Genomic DNA, 15,000 nt, shown 5'->3' on the forward strand with positions numbered 1-15,000 from the left:
TTTTGCTTCTGAGGTATTTCGGTTGACTTCAGAATGGTGCAAGAGTGGAGGATCCGGGTATCGATCCCGGTACCTCCCGCATGCGAAGCGGGCGCTCTACCATTTGAGCTAATCCCCCGTTACTATAGCCCATTTATAAGGCACAGCAACAACCTTTTAACGAAGACAGGGAAGATTGGTCAGCTCCAAATTGTTTTCAGTGCGAGACATATCCAAGATGGTGCTAACCAACAAACTCTACAACCATCGGTACCAAACTTAGAGTCATCCGATTTCTGAACATCTCTAGTGCTTGCTCAGGCTATTATTGCAAGACAAAGTTTCATCAGATGTCAATTATTGATCGGGGATTCAACAAATGCCATCAAGGCTCCTGGAAAAACACACTTACCTTTCGTGTTGATAAGCTGAAAAACTTTTCTGGAAAACTCTAGCTTGCACAATCTTGGGCCTCTACCGATCTCACAGCCAGGAATTCATGGTGACGACACCTTTCTCTAAGTACTCAATGTTAGTTAGATGAGGGCTACAGCTCCGACAAAACCCCAGTGACACGTTTTCGATAAAGTAAAGCACGAAAGGGCCGCCACTGGACTTAAGACCAGTACTTTTCACCTCTTAAGCGAGAATCATTCCACCAAACCAACAAGTCCAGAAAGAAAATTTCAAGACCAAACTCCCTCGGAACAAAAGATAGAGAAAGACTTGGTCCATGTGAGGTTCGAACTCACGACCTTGGCGTTATTAGCACCACGCTCTGCCGACTGAGCTAACGGACCAGGTTACTCGGTACTCATAGCGTTTTTTGAACAACCGCTCTTATCCGATTTCGTGCTTAAGTGACGATTGTTGTAATAGAATTTAGTCTATTGAGGCATCTCGGTTAACAAAAGAATGAAAGGGGTAGTTTCTAAAGAAACTGTGATGCTGCGTCGGTGGGGAAGCAGTATACAAAAATTTGTTTTTATCAACGGAGTTGATAATGTAAATTGGCCACCGTACAGAGATTCTATTAGCTTTTAGAATCTCTGTACGGTGGCCAGTTTACATTACCAACACCGTTGATAAAACTAATTTTCGGTTAACAAAAGTGGAGAATCCGGGTATCGATCCCGGTACTTCCCGCATGCAAAGCGGGCGCTCTACCATTTGAGCTAATCCCCCGTTACTATAATCAACTTAATATGCACTGACCAAGAACCTTTTAAGGAAAAGAGGGAAGATTGGTCAGCTTCAAATTGTTTTTAATGCAAGACAGATCTAAGATGGTGCAAAAGAACAAACCCTGTAACCACCTGTGCCAAACTTAGAGTCGGCCGCTTTCTGAACATCTCTGGTGGTTATTCATGCCATCATTGCAAGTCAAGGTTTTATCAATATATCGATTGATCGGGAATTCAACTCATGCCATCAAGGCTGAGGGAAATACACACTCACCTTTTGTGTTGATGAATACACACATTTATCTTGTGAAAAGTTCTAGCTTGCAAAATGTTGGGCCTCTACCGATCTCACAGCCAAGAATTCCAGGCCACGACAACTCTCTCCAAGGACTCAATCTTAGTTTCGTGAAGGTAACAGCTCCGACAAAATCCCAGCGACACGTTTTCGATAAATTAAAGCACGAAAGGCCCGCCCCTGAACTTAAGACCGGCACTTTTCATCACCTAAGGCAGAATTACCCTACAAGACTAACAGGTAGAGAAAAAAAATTTGAAGACCACACTCCCTCGGAACAAAAGATGGAAGAAGCCTTGGTCCATGTGAGGTTCGAACTCACGACTTGGCGTTATTAGCACCACGCTCTGCCGGCTGACCTAATGGGCCAGGTCACCTATTATATGATGCGTTCAGAAGGAATTGCAACTTTCAAGATGGCGGGGAGAAAAACGACACCAGCCGGCCAATTCTTGTTTTCGTGCGATCGAGTTTCATGCGCCAATGTGGAGGGAACATAGATGCGTAAGTACAAAAAAGGAAGCTTCTCTGTCAAACGAAATAAATGTTTTCGATTTCATTTTCAAACACGCAATCTAAGCATGGCGCCGTAGCTCAGTTGGTTAGAGCGCCTGTCTAGTAAACAAGAGGTCATGGGTTCAAATCCCATCGGTGCCTTGAGATCAGTGTATCTTATATTGTCATGGTCTGGCTGCACTTTCTTGCAGTTGAGTAACACCATCTCTTTGGAGTCATTTCTTTCCTTGAGAGTTAACGAGTTTTTGAAAATCTGATCGTTCTTCGTTCTTCAATAGACTTACATACATCATTTTACAGTTGTAGCCAAGTTTCCTAGCCCAAGAAAGGAAGCGAGGCTCCCGGTGAACCTGTTTTGATACAAACCTTTGTGTTTTTCTAATGTTTATGTAGACTAATTGGAATTACAGTAACACAATTTACATGATAAAAGCAGTGAGGTCTGTATCAATACAAGGTCAGCGGCAGCCTCGCAGCCATTCATAGCCTAGGTCACTGAGCAAACAACTGTAAATTGACCTATTGCCGATTGCTGTAATATAAAAATATCTGCGGTACGCAGTTTAGCAGATATTTGTTTTCTGCACGCTTCGTTAAGAATCTGTTTGTGCATTCCTGCACAATTCATGTCCCCGATGAATTGATGGTACTCGTATTTGCATACGAGCTATTTGATATAAATAGGGTGTGCATTGTAGTGGTTCTTCCTTCGGGTCGAACGCTAGGAACGACAACTTCACTTAATTTTTTATCTTTGTTCATCTTTTATTTTCTGCTGCTGATTTGCTTTCTTGTCATTTATAGTTTAAAAGTGTTCAATTTTCACCAGTGTTCAATTTTCACATTAGCGCTCAGATGAAGGGCTAACGCTCGAAAAGTCAGCTTTTCAATCTTTGTATAGTTAGTCATAGCCTGAAAGGTTTATTTTACGATCTCTATGGCTGCAACGGATAGTGGCAATATCTTGACGGCTTCTTATCGATTTTGTTTTTAGTGTGGAGAATATGGCCAACTCAGCGTGAGCTGCAAGTCTAGGGATAGCGCCCAGACCTCCTCTAGCTCAACAGCTAAATGACTAAAGGGGTAGTTTCTAAAGAAACTGTGGTGCTGCGTCGGTGGGGAAGTAGTATACAAAAATTTGGTTTATCAACGGAGTTGATAATGTAAATTGACCACCGTACAGAGATTCTAAAAGCTGACGTTTCGAGCGTTAGCCCTTCGTCAGAGCGAATCGAGGGATTATGGGTTACGTGCAATTTTTATAGTAGAGTAGGAGTTACGCTATTGGTGGTAACATGGCAACGTGAAAAGTAGGAATATATTAGTTAAATGAAAAGCGTTCGTTAATACCGTGAGGATTAAGGGTGCCGATTTGAAAGATGAATTTTTGTTCCAGATTCTTGCGGCTTTCCGTCGTACCTAGATGTAGGGAAAGGCCGCAGATAGCCATGTGTTTTTTGGAGTGGTTAGGCAGATTAAAATGGCGAGCGACTGGCTTAGATGCATCCTTGTCATTCTTCTTGTCTTCTTGTTTTAACGCTTAACTGTTTTTCATTCGCCGGCAACTATTACAAACAAATTAATGGTGTAGCGATGGGCACAAGAATGGGACCTATCTATGCCAATCTTTTTGTAGGATATGTTGAACACCAATTTTTTAATCAGTACAACGGCCCCAAACCTGAACTCTACGGCCGCTACATCGACGACTGCATCGGCGCTATTTCATCCAGCAGAGAAGAGCTCGATCAATTTATAACCTCCGTCAACTCTTTTCATCCGGCTCTTAAATATACCTGGGAAATTTCGGAAACTTCATTGGCTTTCCTAGATATCAAAGTTTCTATTAGAGGCAACGTGCTATGTACTAGTGTGCACTACAAACCTACTGATTCACACAGTTATTTGTTGTATTCATCGTCACATCCATCACATGTCAAGAACTCCATTCCTTATTCTCAATTTCTTAGACTTCGACGTCTATGTAGTGATGACTCCGATTTTTCCAGCAAATCAGAGGAGATGTGCCAGTTCTTCGAAAAACGTGGCTATCCTGTCTCTGTGGTCAAAGCGGGCCATCATCGCGCCCAACAATTTGATCGACAGTCGTCACTACAAACGTCACAGAAAGATAAGAATGACAGAATTCCATTCACCCTCACTTTCCATCCTCATAATCACGCAGTCAAAAGCATCATTCTTAGTAATTTTAAATTACTCCAAAATGATCCCGAGACTGGTAGAATCTTTTCGCAACCTCCACTTATTTCATTCAAACGCGACAAAAACGTAGGCAACTTTTTAGTTAGAAGCGCGCTCAAAACCAACGAGCAACCCGGCACTTTCAAATCCGCGCGCTCACGATGCAAAACTTGTCTTTTCATTGTTAACACTAGCAAGATATCGGGACCTAAGCGATCTGTTAAGATCACCGATCGTTTTCACGTGTACCTCCGCAAACGTCATTTATTGCATAACCTGTACGTTATGCAATAAATTATACATTGGTGAGACAGGTAGACGACTAGGTGGCCGATTCCGCGAACACCTTCGCGATGTTGAGAAGAATGACAAGGATGCATCTAAGCCAGTCGCTCGCCATTTTAATCTGCCTAACCACTCCAAAAAACACATGGCTATCTGCGGCCTTTCCCTACATCTAGGTACGACGGAAAGCCGCAAGAATCTGGAACAAAAATTCATCTTTCAAATCGGCACCCTTAATCCTCACGGTATTACGAACGCTTTTCATTTAACTAATATATTCCTACTTTTCACGTTGCCATGTTACCACCAATAGCGTAGCTCCTACTCTACTATAAAAACTACACGTAACCCATAATCCCTCGATTCGCTCTGACGAAGGGCTAACGCTCGAAACGTCAGCTTTTAGAATCTCTGTACGGTGGTCAATTTACATTATCAACTCCGTTGATAAACCAAATTTTTGTAGGCTAAATGACTAGATGACGGCGATCATAAAGTTGAGTATGCTTTAGAGTTTTTCGACACGTACACAATCGCCTGCTTAAGGAAAGTGGGTGCATGAGGGTAGCGGTGGCAGTGTTAAAGGTCGTTTGAAGTCTCATTACGAGTTTTGGGGAGTCTGTGTTAGATGCCTCGCAATTTGCGACCAGCATGATCAGGGAGGGTTATAGGCTACCTTTTAGTGAGTATCCAACTCTTTGCTTTCTCAAGAATAATAGATCTGCTTTTAAGCACCCCGAGTTTGTTGTCAAAGCTATTGAAGAGCTTCTTTGCAATAATTGTATTATTGAGCACGAATTTCCTCCATATTGTGTCAATCCTCTAACCGTGGCGGAGGGCAAGAAGCTCCGTCTCGTTATCGACCAACGCCATGTAAACGCATTTCTTTCTAAAGTAAAATTTAAGTACGAAGATCTTAGATCTCCTTCCCAAGTTCTGGAAGAGAATCATTGGTTTTTTACCTGGGATCTTGAGTCAGGTTATCATCATGTCGACATCTTTGCAGATCACCAAAAGTATTTAGGATTTTCGTGGATAATTAACGGTAAACCCAGATATTTCTGCTTTTCAGTTCTACCATTCGGTCTAAGCTCGGCTTGTCATTGTTTTACTAAGCTTATGAGACCCTTAGTTAAGCGCTGGCGCTCTATGGGCCACCTGTCCTTTGCTTACTTAGACGACGGTTTTACTAGTCAGCCGGACTTCATCTCCGCCATGGCTGCAAGTACCATCCAAAGAAAGGAGCTCAGGTTGTCTGGCCCCGTGACTAACGAAGAAAAATCTAATTGGGAGCCTAGGCAAGTCGGAGAGTGGCTCGGCCTTGTAATCGATACCATCGCTATGCAATATAGAGTACCAGATAAGAAGTTAAATTCAAGCCCTTCGTGAAAGAGGTCGTGCGGCTACCAAGGATAAAAGATCTCTTGTTCGAAGGCGATCCTGTAAAAGACAAGGCAGTCTGTTTTTGTTGGCTGCCCAGCGTTTAGAATTTTAGCATTACGGCTTAAGTTTATCAGAATTATTTATTTCTGTTTTCCATATTTTCTTGCATTGTGCATCAAGGCCTTACTCACTTAGAGTAAGCTAATTGAACCATTTTATGGATTGAAGGAATCTTTATTGCCTTTGTTAATAATTATTTATGCAAAAGCCATTTAGGCTGGGTAAGCCATTTAGGCTGTGTAAGCCAATTAGGCTATGTAAGCCATTTAGGCTACGTAAGCCATTAAGGCGATGCTAATAACTCGGTTCCCGCATTCGCGGCTCTCTCGCAAATTACGCGCGTGTGTCTATAATTTTAGCCAACTTTGGCCTCTTTATGTGTGTGCTTTGTAATAGCCCGCGCAATTGAGGGCGGCGTGGATGCATTTACTCACACGAAGTGTGTTCTTGTTTCAGTGTTATACAGATACATTCAGTAAAGGGATCTGGTCCGACGCCAGGGAATTGGAGGATGCTGAAATGGTTCTTCTAGTTCAGTCCTCAAAGGCGTTGAAAAGGGCGCCCACGAAAGGAATCTCTACTACTACTATTCGTGAAGAGTTCAAGACCCATGCATCGCCATTTGCCGTTAACATTCAACAGTTAAGCATGCACAGCCTGAAATCTGGTGCAGCATCAAACTCATTAGACTCTGACCTGATTGACAAAAGGCGCTACATTTTAAGTGTCCAAGTCGTTGAAATTATAAAGAGCATTATGAAAAGTCCTGTAAGGGGACGAGGAGTAGTCTCGGCCTGACCCAGATTTCCTACATTTCCTCTACGAGGTTTTACGGTTAGGTTTTTTCTGGCCTCCCTGGCTCTTCTCGATAATGGAAATTCTATCATTTTTTCTCAGTATTGTGTAAAGTATTTATTTGTAAGAAATAAACACGGTATGTTGTCGTTTACCGACCCATAACGAATAACTCAAGATCTTGCCTTGTCATCTTATTCCTCTTGGTTATGGGTTCAATAATTCTGTAGATAAGGGCATAATAGATTTTTTGCTTCTGAGGTATTTCGGTTGAGTTCAGAATGGTGCAAGAGTGGAGGATCCGGGTATCGATCCCGGTACCTCCCGCATGCGAAGCGGGCGCTCTACCATTTGAGCTAATCCCCCGTTACTATAGCCCATTTATAAGGCACACCAACAACCTTTTAACGAAGACAGGGAAGATTGGTCAGCTCCAAATTGTTTTCAATGCGAGACATATCCAAGATGGTGCTAACCAACAAACTCTACAACCATCGGTACCAAACTTAGAGTCATCCGATTTCTGAACATCTCTAGTGCTTGCTCAGGCTATTATTGCAACTAGAAGTTTCATCAGATGTCAATTATTGATCGGGGATTCAACAAATGCCATCAAGGCTCCTGGAAAAACACACTTACCTTTCGTGTTGATAAGCTGAAAAACTTTTCTGGAAAACTCTAGCTTGCACAATCTTGGGCCTCTACCGATCTCACAGCCAGGAATTCATGGTGACGACACCTTTCTCTAAGTACTCAATGTTAGTTAGATGACGGCTACAGCTCCGACAAAACCCCAGTGACACGTTTTCGATAAAGTAAAGCACGAAAGGGCCGCCACTGGACTTAAGACCAGTACTTTTCACCTCTTAAGCGAAAATCATTCCACCAAACCAACAAGTCCAGAAAGAAAATTTCAAGACCAAACTCCCTCGGAACAAAAGATAGAGAAAGACTTGGTCCATATAAGGTTCGAACTCACGACCTTGGCGTTATTAGCACCACGCTCTGCCGACTGAGCTAACGGACCAGGTTACTCGGTACTCATAGCGTTTTTTGAACAACCGGTCTTATCCGATTTCTTGCTTAAGTGACGATTGTTGTAATAGAATTTAGTCTATTGAGGCATCTCGGTTAACAAAAGAATGAAGGGGGTAGTTTCTAAAGAAACTGTGATGCTGCGTCGGTGGGGAAGCAGTATACAAAAATTTGGCTTTATCAACGGAGTTGATAATGTAAATTGGCCACCGTACAGAGATTCTATTAGCTTTTAGAATCTCTGTACGGTGGCCAGTTTACATTATCAACACCGTTGATAAAACTCAATTTCGGTTAACAAAAGTGGAGAATCCGGGTATGGATCCCGGTACTTCCCGCATGCAAAGCGGGCGCTCTACCATTTGAGCTAATCCCCCGTTACTATAATCAACTTAAAATGCACTGACCAAGAACCTTTTAAGGAAAAGAGGGAAGATTGGTCAGCTTCAAATTGTTTTTAATGCAAGACAGATCTAAGATGGTGCAAAAGAACAAACCCTGTAACCACCTGTGCCAAACTTAGAGTCGGCCGCTTTCTGAACATCTCTGGTGGTTATTCATGCCATCATTGCAAGTCAAGGTTTTATCAATATATCGATTGATCGGGAATTCAACTCATGCCATCAAGGCTGAGGGAAATACATACTCACCTTTTGTGTTGATGAACTCAAACATTCATCTTGTGAAAAGTTCTAGCTTGCAAAATGTTGGGCCTCTACCGATCTCACAGCCAAGAATTCCAGGCGACGACAACTCTCTCCAAGGACTCAATCTTAGTTTCGTGAAGGTAACAGCTCCGACAAAATCCCAGCGACACGTTTTCGATAAATTAAAGCACGAAAGGCCCGCCCCTGAACTTAAGACCGCCACTTTTCATCACCTAAGGCAGAATTACCCTACAAGACTAACAGGTAGAGAAAAAAAATTTGAAGACCACACTCCCTCGGAACAAAAGATGGAAGAAGCCTTGGTCCATGTGAGGTTCGAACTCACGACTTGGCGTTATTAGCACCACGCTCTGCCGGCTGACCTAATGGGCCAGGTCACCTATGATATGATGCGTTCAGAAGGAATTGCAACTTTCAAGAAGGCGGGGAGAAAAACGACACCAACCGGCCAATTCTTGTTTTCGTGCGATCGAGTTTCATGCGCCAATGTGGAGGGAACATAGATGCGTAAGTACAAAAAAGGAAGCTTCTCTGTCAAACGAAATAAATGTTTTCGATTTCATTTTCAAACACGCAATCTAAGCATGGCGCCGTAGCTCAGTTGGTTAGAGCGCCTGTCTAGTAAACAGGAGGTCATGGGTTCAAATCCCATCGGTGCCTTGAGATCAGTGTATCTTATATTGTCATGGTCTGGCTGCACTTTCTTGCAGTTGAGTAACACCATCTCTTTGGAGTCATTTCTTTCCTTGAGAGTTAACGAGTTTTTGAAAAACGGATCGTTCTTCGTTCTTCAATAGAGTTACATACATCATTTTACAGTTGTAGCCAAGTTTCCTAGCCCAAGAAAGGAAGCGAGGCTCCCGGTGAACCTGTTTTGATACAAACCTTTGTGTTTTTCTAATGTTTATGTAGACTAATTGGAATTACAATAACACAATAGACCAATTTCGATATATTAAAATTCAGTCCCAAACAAAAGGCATCAACTCGAGGCTCTGGGGAATAAATATAAGGATTTGTATGAGTTTATTCCCCAGAGCCTCGAGATGATGTCTTTTGTTTAGGACTGAATTTTAATATATCGAAATTGGTCTATTTACGTGATAAAAGCAGTGAGGAAAAACACACTTACCTTTCGTGTTGATAAACTGAAAAAGTCTTCTGGAAAACTCTAGCTTGCACAATCTTGGGCCTCTACCGATCTCACAGCCAGGAATTCACGATGACGACACCTTTCTCTAAGTACTCAATGTTAGTTTGATGAGGGTTACAGCTCCGACAAAATCCCAGCGACACGTTTTCGATAAAGTAAAGCACGAAAGGTTGCCTCTTAAGCGAGAATCATTCCACCAAACCAACAAGTCTAGAAAGAAAATTTCAAGACCAAACTCCCACGGAACAAACTGATAGAGAAAGACTTGGTCCATGTGAGGTTCGAACTCACGACCTCGCCGTTATCAGCACCACGCTCTGCCGACTGAGCTATGGACCAGGTTACTGATTACTGGTGACGATTGTTGTAATATAATTTAGCCCTTTATTGCTTTTCGGTTAACAAAAGAATGAAGGGTATAGTTTCTAAAGAAACTGTGGTGCTGCGTCGGTGGGGAAGCAGTATACAAATGGTTTTATCAAGGGAGTTGATAATTCTTGTTTTCGTGCGATCAGAATTAAGGGAGGGAAATACCTCCTTTCTCTAAATACTATGTAAGTTTGATGAAGGTTATAGCTCCGACAAAATCCCAGCGACACGTTTTCGATAAAGTAAAGCACGAAAGGGCCGCTACTGGACTTAAGATCGATACTTTTCACCTCTTAAGCGGGAATCACATCACCAAACCAACAGGTCCAGAAAGAAAATTCGAAGACCACACTCTCGGAACAAAAGACGGAAAAAGACTTGGTCTATGTGAGGTTCGAACTCACGACCTTGGCGTTATCAGCACCACGCTCTGCCGACTGAGCTAATGGACCAGGATACTTCGTACTCATTGCGTTTTCGTTCTAATTCAGGAGGAATTTTAACTTCCAAGCTGGCGGTCGCGTTTCAAAAGCCAAGCTAGAGGGAACAAGCATGCATACGTACAAAAACAATTGCTTTGTGGAACTAGACTGCGAGCAGTCCCTTCGTAAATTAGTCGAGCGTCCTGCTTTTCTGAGACAGTCGTGTTTTGTCACGCAAACAAATAAAATGACCAAGGGAGGCTTGGGAAGAGGAGAGAAAGAACTGTAACCGACGCGTTCAACGGGAAATTCCGATTGTACCGCTAACAATGGAAAGCTGTCAGACTCATTTGACGAGATAATTACATAATTGCTATTGAAAGAACGATGTGTCAAAGAATATTTGCTGACCAAGTGAATATGACTACCGCGGTAGATTCAGGGCCTCTGTACACGACCCCGGGTTGAGTCACCGCGGTGGATAACCTTTTTACAGTCAAATGTTTGTAAGCGTTTACATGAAAACAGTAGTCATACTGGATCAGCCCCCCTTGCCGGGTAACCCTTTTCGAGACTCAATTTGACCTGGATAGAAGGGTTGAAATTTCTTCATATAAACATCATTTGAACGTCACTCTTTTTTCGGTTCAGCGTTCTTGTCCAAGCGCAGCCTGTAGCAAAATGGCGGAGGCGAGAAGGCATGAAGAGAGTGTGGAAAAAATAACGTCAACTTGGCAGTGGTAAAATGGCTGATAACGTTAACACAAATATCGATGATTCTGATGATTGCATTGTTCGTCCGCCATTTTCTTTTCTGACAAGTAGCTACCAGCCATTTCAACCGAGACGAAAAGGAACTGACCCGGGTCAGCCGAGATCGACCCAACCTTCACCCAGACCGGGCTCGTGTAAACGTAAAATTAGACGCTGAACTGAGCCGGGTCGCTGTCCATCCTGGGCTCGTGTAAAGCGGTCCTCAGAGTTCCTCAGATTACTCTGTCCCAGGACAAGTTGCATTCCTAGACAGGATTTGAACCCGAAGCACCCAATTTGAGGAAATGTTTTTATCCACTTAACGACTAAGCAGCAACAAATATCCATGTTAGGTCATATTAGAATAGAATCCAAACTATTCCTATTTTTTTCTGGATTGGCTGTTATCGTCAATTTAGATTACTCTGTCCCAGGGCTTGTGGTAACAGATGAAAAGAAAAAAAGGTAAAGTTGCATTCCTGGACAGGATTTGAACAGGGAGCACCGTGACCTACTTAGAAGAAAATGTTCTTAATCAATCCTGACAATTGTACCGACTATTTACCATCTCTAATTAGTATATATAAAATAAATGCTGAATAGTGGTCAAGTCTTGTGCTTGATTTTAAAATGGTTACCGGTAGCTTTCTCTTGAGGTTAGGTAACCGACATTTTCTCCTGTTTAAACTTGTTTCTTAGCGAATGATAATACACATTTACAGCGGCATTCGAAAAAACAGAAAATATTGACATATTTTAAAAAATGTGATAGTCTAGTGGTTAATTGAAAGGGTTATTAATCGAGCATTTCCAGGTTCGAATCCTGCGACTTCAGGCATGCATTGGGGTTCGCTAGCGCTGGAACACCAATTGAGGACACTGTAAACTGAAATTAACAATGAAAAGCAAATCAAGTTAAATGCGCTTATTCAGAGGTCGAGGATGGGTTGTTCTGTTGCTAAATCAGGCTAATGTACAATTGTCAGGAACTGGGGGAAAGTAAATAATCGTTGTCAGTTTTAATGCATGTTTGAAGAAGACGACCGTTGTTCGCTTATTGACGACAATTCGTCACATCGTATCTTTTATAATTCCGCTTCGGAATCTGTAATCACCTCTGGAAAAAAGTAAATGAAGAGACGACTACACCAGAGAGAAAGGCACAGCGGGAAGTTTGTCATTGATCTGGTCCGAGTTTTGTCAATCCGATCCGGTCCGATCCGGTCCGATCCTGATTTTGCCAACGGCCGTCTTTCTCGCAGCCCTATGGGCCAATCAAAAAGCTTAGAAGGAGCACGAGCAGATACGAGCTAGGACTTCTAATACTATACCAGCATGAACAAGTATGACTAGTATATGGTGTTGTAAGCGGTTGTGAGTCACTTGTCTACGGTTTCCGTGAGGGCCTGTTGGGTTGCCATGATTTCATGCGCTGTTAGTAGGCTCTTCTTGACTCCATGATTGTGAATTTATAATTATAGAGAAAGTGGCTGAGAGGGCTATGTCACATTATATCAGGGTATTTAGGGGAAATCTTAAGTTGATCACGCGTTTAAAGCTCGAAAATGGTAATGTGGAATTCCTATACTGATGAAATTATCCTTGCATCACAAACAAGATGATTGTGAGCAAAAACTACCTTTATCTATGCGATTTGCCGTAAACTTAAAAAACGGTCGGACCACACTTTTTTTCAAGATTACCCAAACGCAATCCGTTTCAATCTTGTTCATTTTTGTCCATCCATATGCTTGTCCTTCCTTTTGCTGTATTTCTTTTATGTTCCTCAAAAGTTTTAAGTGGTTATTGCAATGTTTGATTCTACTTTTTGGCCATTTTGGGTGTCGTGAAATTGCACAATTTGCGTGACATAGCCCCTTTAAATGGGGGGTTGGCTGACAGTCAGGATCATTTAAATCTGAATAATAATAATAAAAATCTACTTCTCCAAATGAACATTTTCAGCATTTCTCAAGCTTGATGACATTTTTTTACGAAATTTTGCGCTCGAATTTTGTGTTATTTGCATCTGTGAAACATGAGGGGAAGGTTCTAGTCGTTCATCTGATACTCCTGGATTTAATTCTTGGGTTGGTAGGACAGGCGGAGGTGTAGTTTTTCTCGCTGATTGTTTATATTTCAACAACGAGCTGACACGACTCTGTTTAGGCTTGTCGAAGTCAATGGGACGAACGTAAGGAACACTGTTATTGGCGTTATTTATAGATCTGATCGAGAGTGAGATTTTATTCAGTCTTCACTGGATTGGCTGATTAGCCTTATTTCCAAAGAGAACGAACCTGTGTTCTTGTTAGGTGATTGGAATGTGACTTAGTGAGCCATTCATTCATCTGGTAGCAGGAGACGTTTTAAGACTTAAAGCGCTGTTACACTGTGCAATTTTAAGAGCAACTTGTCTCGCAACGACATTTCCACAAACGTTCTCACGTTACGAAACAAGTTCTTTTAGGGGGTTAGACTGAGCAACGTTTCATGCAACTTGTCCCGTTTCGATGATCACATGAGGTTAAAGAAACATGATGATTGGCTTGTTCCGCAAACCGTTGCTAGACAAGTTGTTACACTACGTAATACTTAAAAAATCGTTGCAACCGTTGCTGAAGGCACTGTTACACTAGGCAATTTCTCTTGCGAAACAAGTTGCACGGAATATTGCCTAGTGTAACATACCCTGCTACACACATTTCTCGCAATTTTTTTGTTGCCGCAATCGTTGCGAAAAGTAGAAGTCAGTTTTACTTTCCGCAACGCGTCCCGCAACGTTGCAAGGAATTTTTTCCGATCCGGTCCGATCCTGATTTTGCCAACGGCCGTCTTTCTCGCAGCCCTATGGGCCAATCAAAAAGCTTAGAAGGAGCACGAGCAGATACGAGCTAGGACTTCTAATCCTATACCAGCATGAACAAGTATGACTAGTATATGGTGTTGTAAGCGGTTGTGAGTCACTTGTCTACGGTTTCCGTGAGGGCCTGTTGGGTTGCCATGATTTCATGCGCTGTTAGTAGGCTCTTCTTGACTCCATGATTGTGAATTTATAATTATAGAGAAAGTGGCTGAGAGGGCTATGTCACATTATATCAGGGTATTTAGGGGAAATCTTAAGTTGATCACGCGTTAAAAGCTCGAAAATGGTAATGTGGAATTCCTATACTGATGAAATTATCCTTGCATCACAAACAAGATGATTGTGAGCAAAAACTACCTTTATCTATGCGATTTGCCGTAAACTTAAAAAACGGTCGGACCACACTTTTTTTCAAGATTACCCAAACGCAATCCGTTTCAATCTTGTTCATTTTTGTCCATCCATATTCTTGTCCTTCCTTTTGCTGTATTTCTTTTATGTTCCTCAACAGTTTTAAGTGGTTATTGCAATGTTTGATTCTACTTTTTGGCCATTTTGGGTGTCGTGAAATTGCACAATTTGCGTGACATAGCCCCTTTAAATGGGGGTTGGCTGACAGTCAGGATCATTTAAATCTGAATAATAATAATAAAAATCTACTTCTCCAAATGAACATTTTCAGCATTTCTCAAGCTTGATGACATTTTTTTACGAAATTTTGCGCTCGAATTTTGTGTTATTTGCATCTGTGAAACATGAGGGGAAGGTTCTAGTCGTTCATCTGATACTCCTGGATTTAATTCTTGGGTTGGTAGGACAGGCGGAGGTGTAGTTTTTCTCGCTGATTGTTTATATTTCAACAACGAGCTGACACGACTCTGTTTAGGCTTGTCGAAGTCAATGGGACGAACGTAAGGAACACTGTTATTGGCGTTATTTATAGATCTGATCGAGAGTGAGATTTTATTCAGTCTTCACTGGATTGGCTGATTAGCCTTATTTCCAAAGAGAACGAACCTGTGTTCTTGTTAGGTG

General features: G+C 42.1%; 10 non-coding genes across 10 annotated transcripts; 2 read left to right on the forward strand and 8 right to left on the reverse strand.

Annotated features, from left to right (window-relative positions):
* Nucleotides 1-45: 45 nt before the first annotated feature.
* Trnaa-cgc (transfer RNA alanine (anticodon CGC)) lies at nt 46-118 on the reverse strand. The gene has a single exon. It is a non-coding gene; the product is annotated as a tRNA-Ala (tRNA).
* A 588-nt stretch (nt 119-706) lies between these two features.
* On the reverse strand, nt 707-779 carry Trnai-aau (transfer RNA isoleucine (anticodon AAU)). Its single transcript has one exon. It is a non-coding gene; the product is annotated as a tRNA-Ile (tRNA).
* A 976-nt stretch (nt 780-1,755) lies between these two features.
* Nucleotides 1,756-1,827, reverse strand: Trnai-aau (transfer RNA isoleucine (anticodon AAU)). The gene has a single exon. It is a non-coding gene; the product is annotated as a tRNA-Ile (tRNA).
* A 214-nt stretch (nt 1,828-2,041) lies between these two features.
* On the forward strand, nt 2,042-2,115 carry Trnat-agu (transfer RNA threonine (anticodon AGU)). Its single transcript has one exon. It is a non-coding gene; the product is annotated as a tRNA-Thr (tRNA).
* A 4,877-nt stretch (nt 2,116-6,992) lies between these two features.
* Nucleotides 6,993-7,065, reverse strand: Trnaa-cgc (transfer RNA alanine (anticodon CGC)). The gene has a single exon. It is a non-coding gene; the product is annotated as a tRNA-Ala (tRNA).
* Nucleotides 7,066-7,653: 588 nt separating this feature from the next.
* Nucleotides 7,654-7,726, reverse strand: Trnai-aau (transfer RNA isoleucine (anticodon AAU)). Its single transcript has one exon. It is a non-coding gene; the product is annotated as a tRNA-Ile (tRNA).
* A 976-nt stretch (nt 7,727-8,702) lies between these two features.
* Nucleotides 8,703-8,774, reverse strand: Trnai-aau (transfer RNA isoleucine (anticodon AAU)). Its single transcript has one exon. It is a non-coding gene; the product is annotated as a tRNA-Ile (tRNA).
* A 214-nt stretch (nt 8,775-8,988) lies between these two features.
* On the forward strand, nt 8,989-9,062 carry Trnat-agu (transfer RNA threonine (anticodon AGU)). Its single transcript has one exon. It is a non-coding gene; the product is annotated as a tRNA-Thr (tRNA).
* A 758-nt stretch (nt 9,063-9,820) lies between these two features.
* Trnai-gau (transfer RNA isoleucine (anticodon GAU)) lies at nt 9,821-9,894 on the reverse strand. The gene has a single exon. It is a non-coding gene; the product is annotated as a tRNA-Ile (tRNA).
* A 409-nt stretch (nt 9,895-10,303) lies between these two features.
* Trnai-gau (transfer RNA isoleucine (anticodon GAU)) lies at nt 10,304-10,376 on the reverse strand. Its single transcript has one exon. It is a non-coding gene; the product is annotated as a tRNA-Ile (tRNA).
* Nucleotides 10,377-15,000: the final 4,624 nt, after the last annotated feature.

The sequence above is a fragment of the Montipora foliosa genome, chromosome 14 (assembly GCF_036669935.1).
Source record: "Montipora foliosa isolate CH-2021 chromosome 14, ASM3666993v2, whole genome shotgun sequence".
NCBI classification, from domain to species: domain Eukaryota; kingdom Metazoa; phylum Cnidaria; class Anthozoa; order Scleractinia; family Acroporidae; genus Montipora; species Montipora foliosa.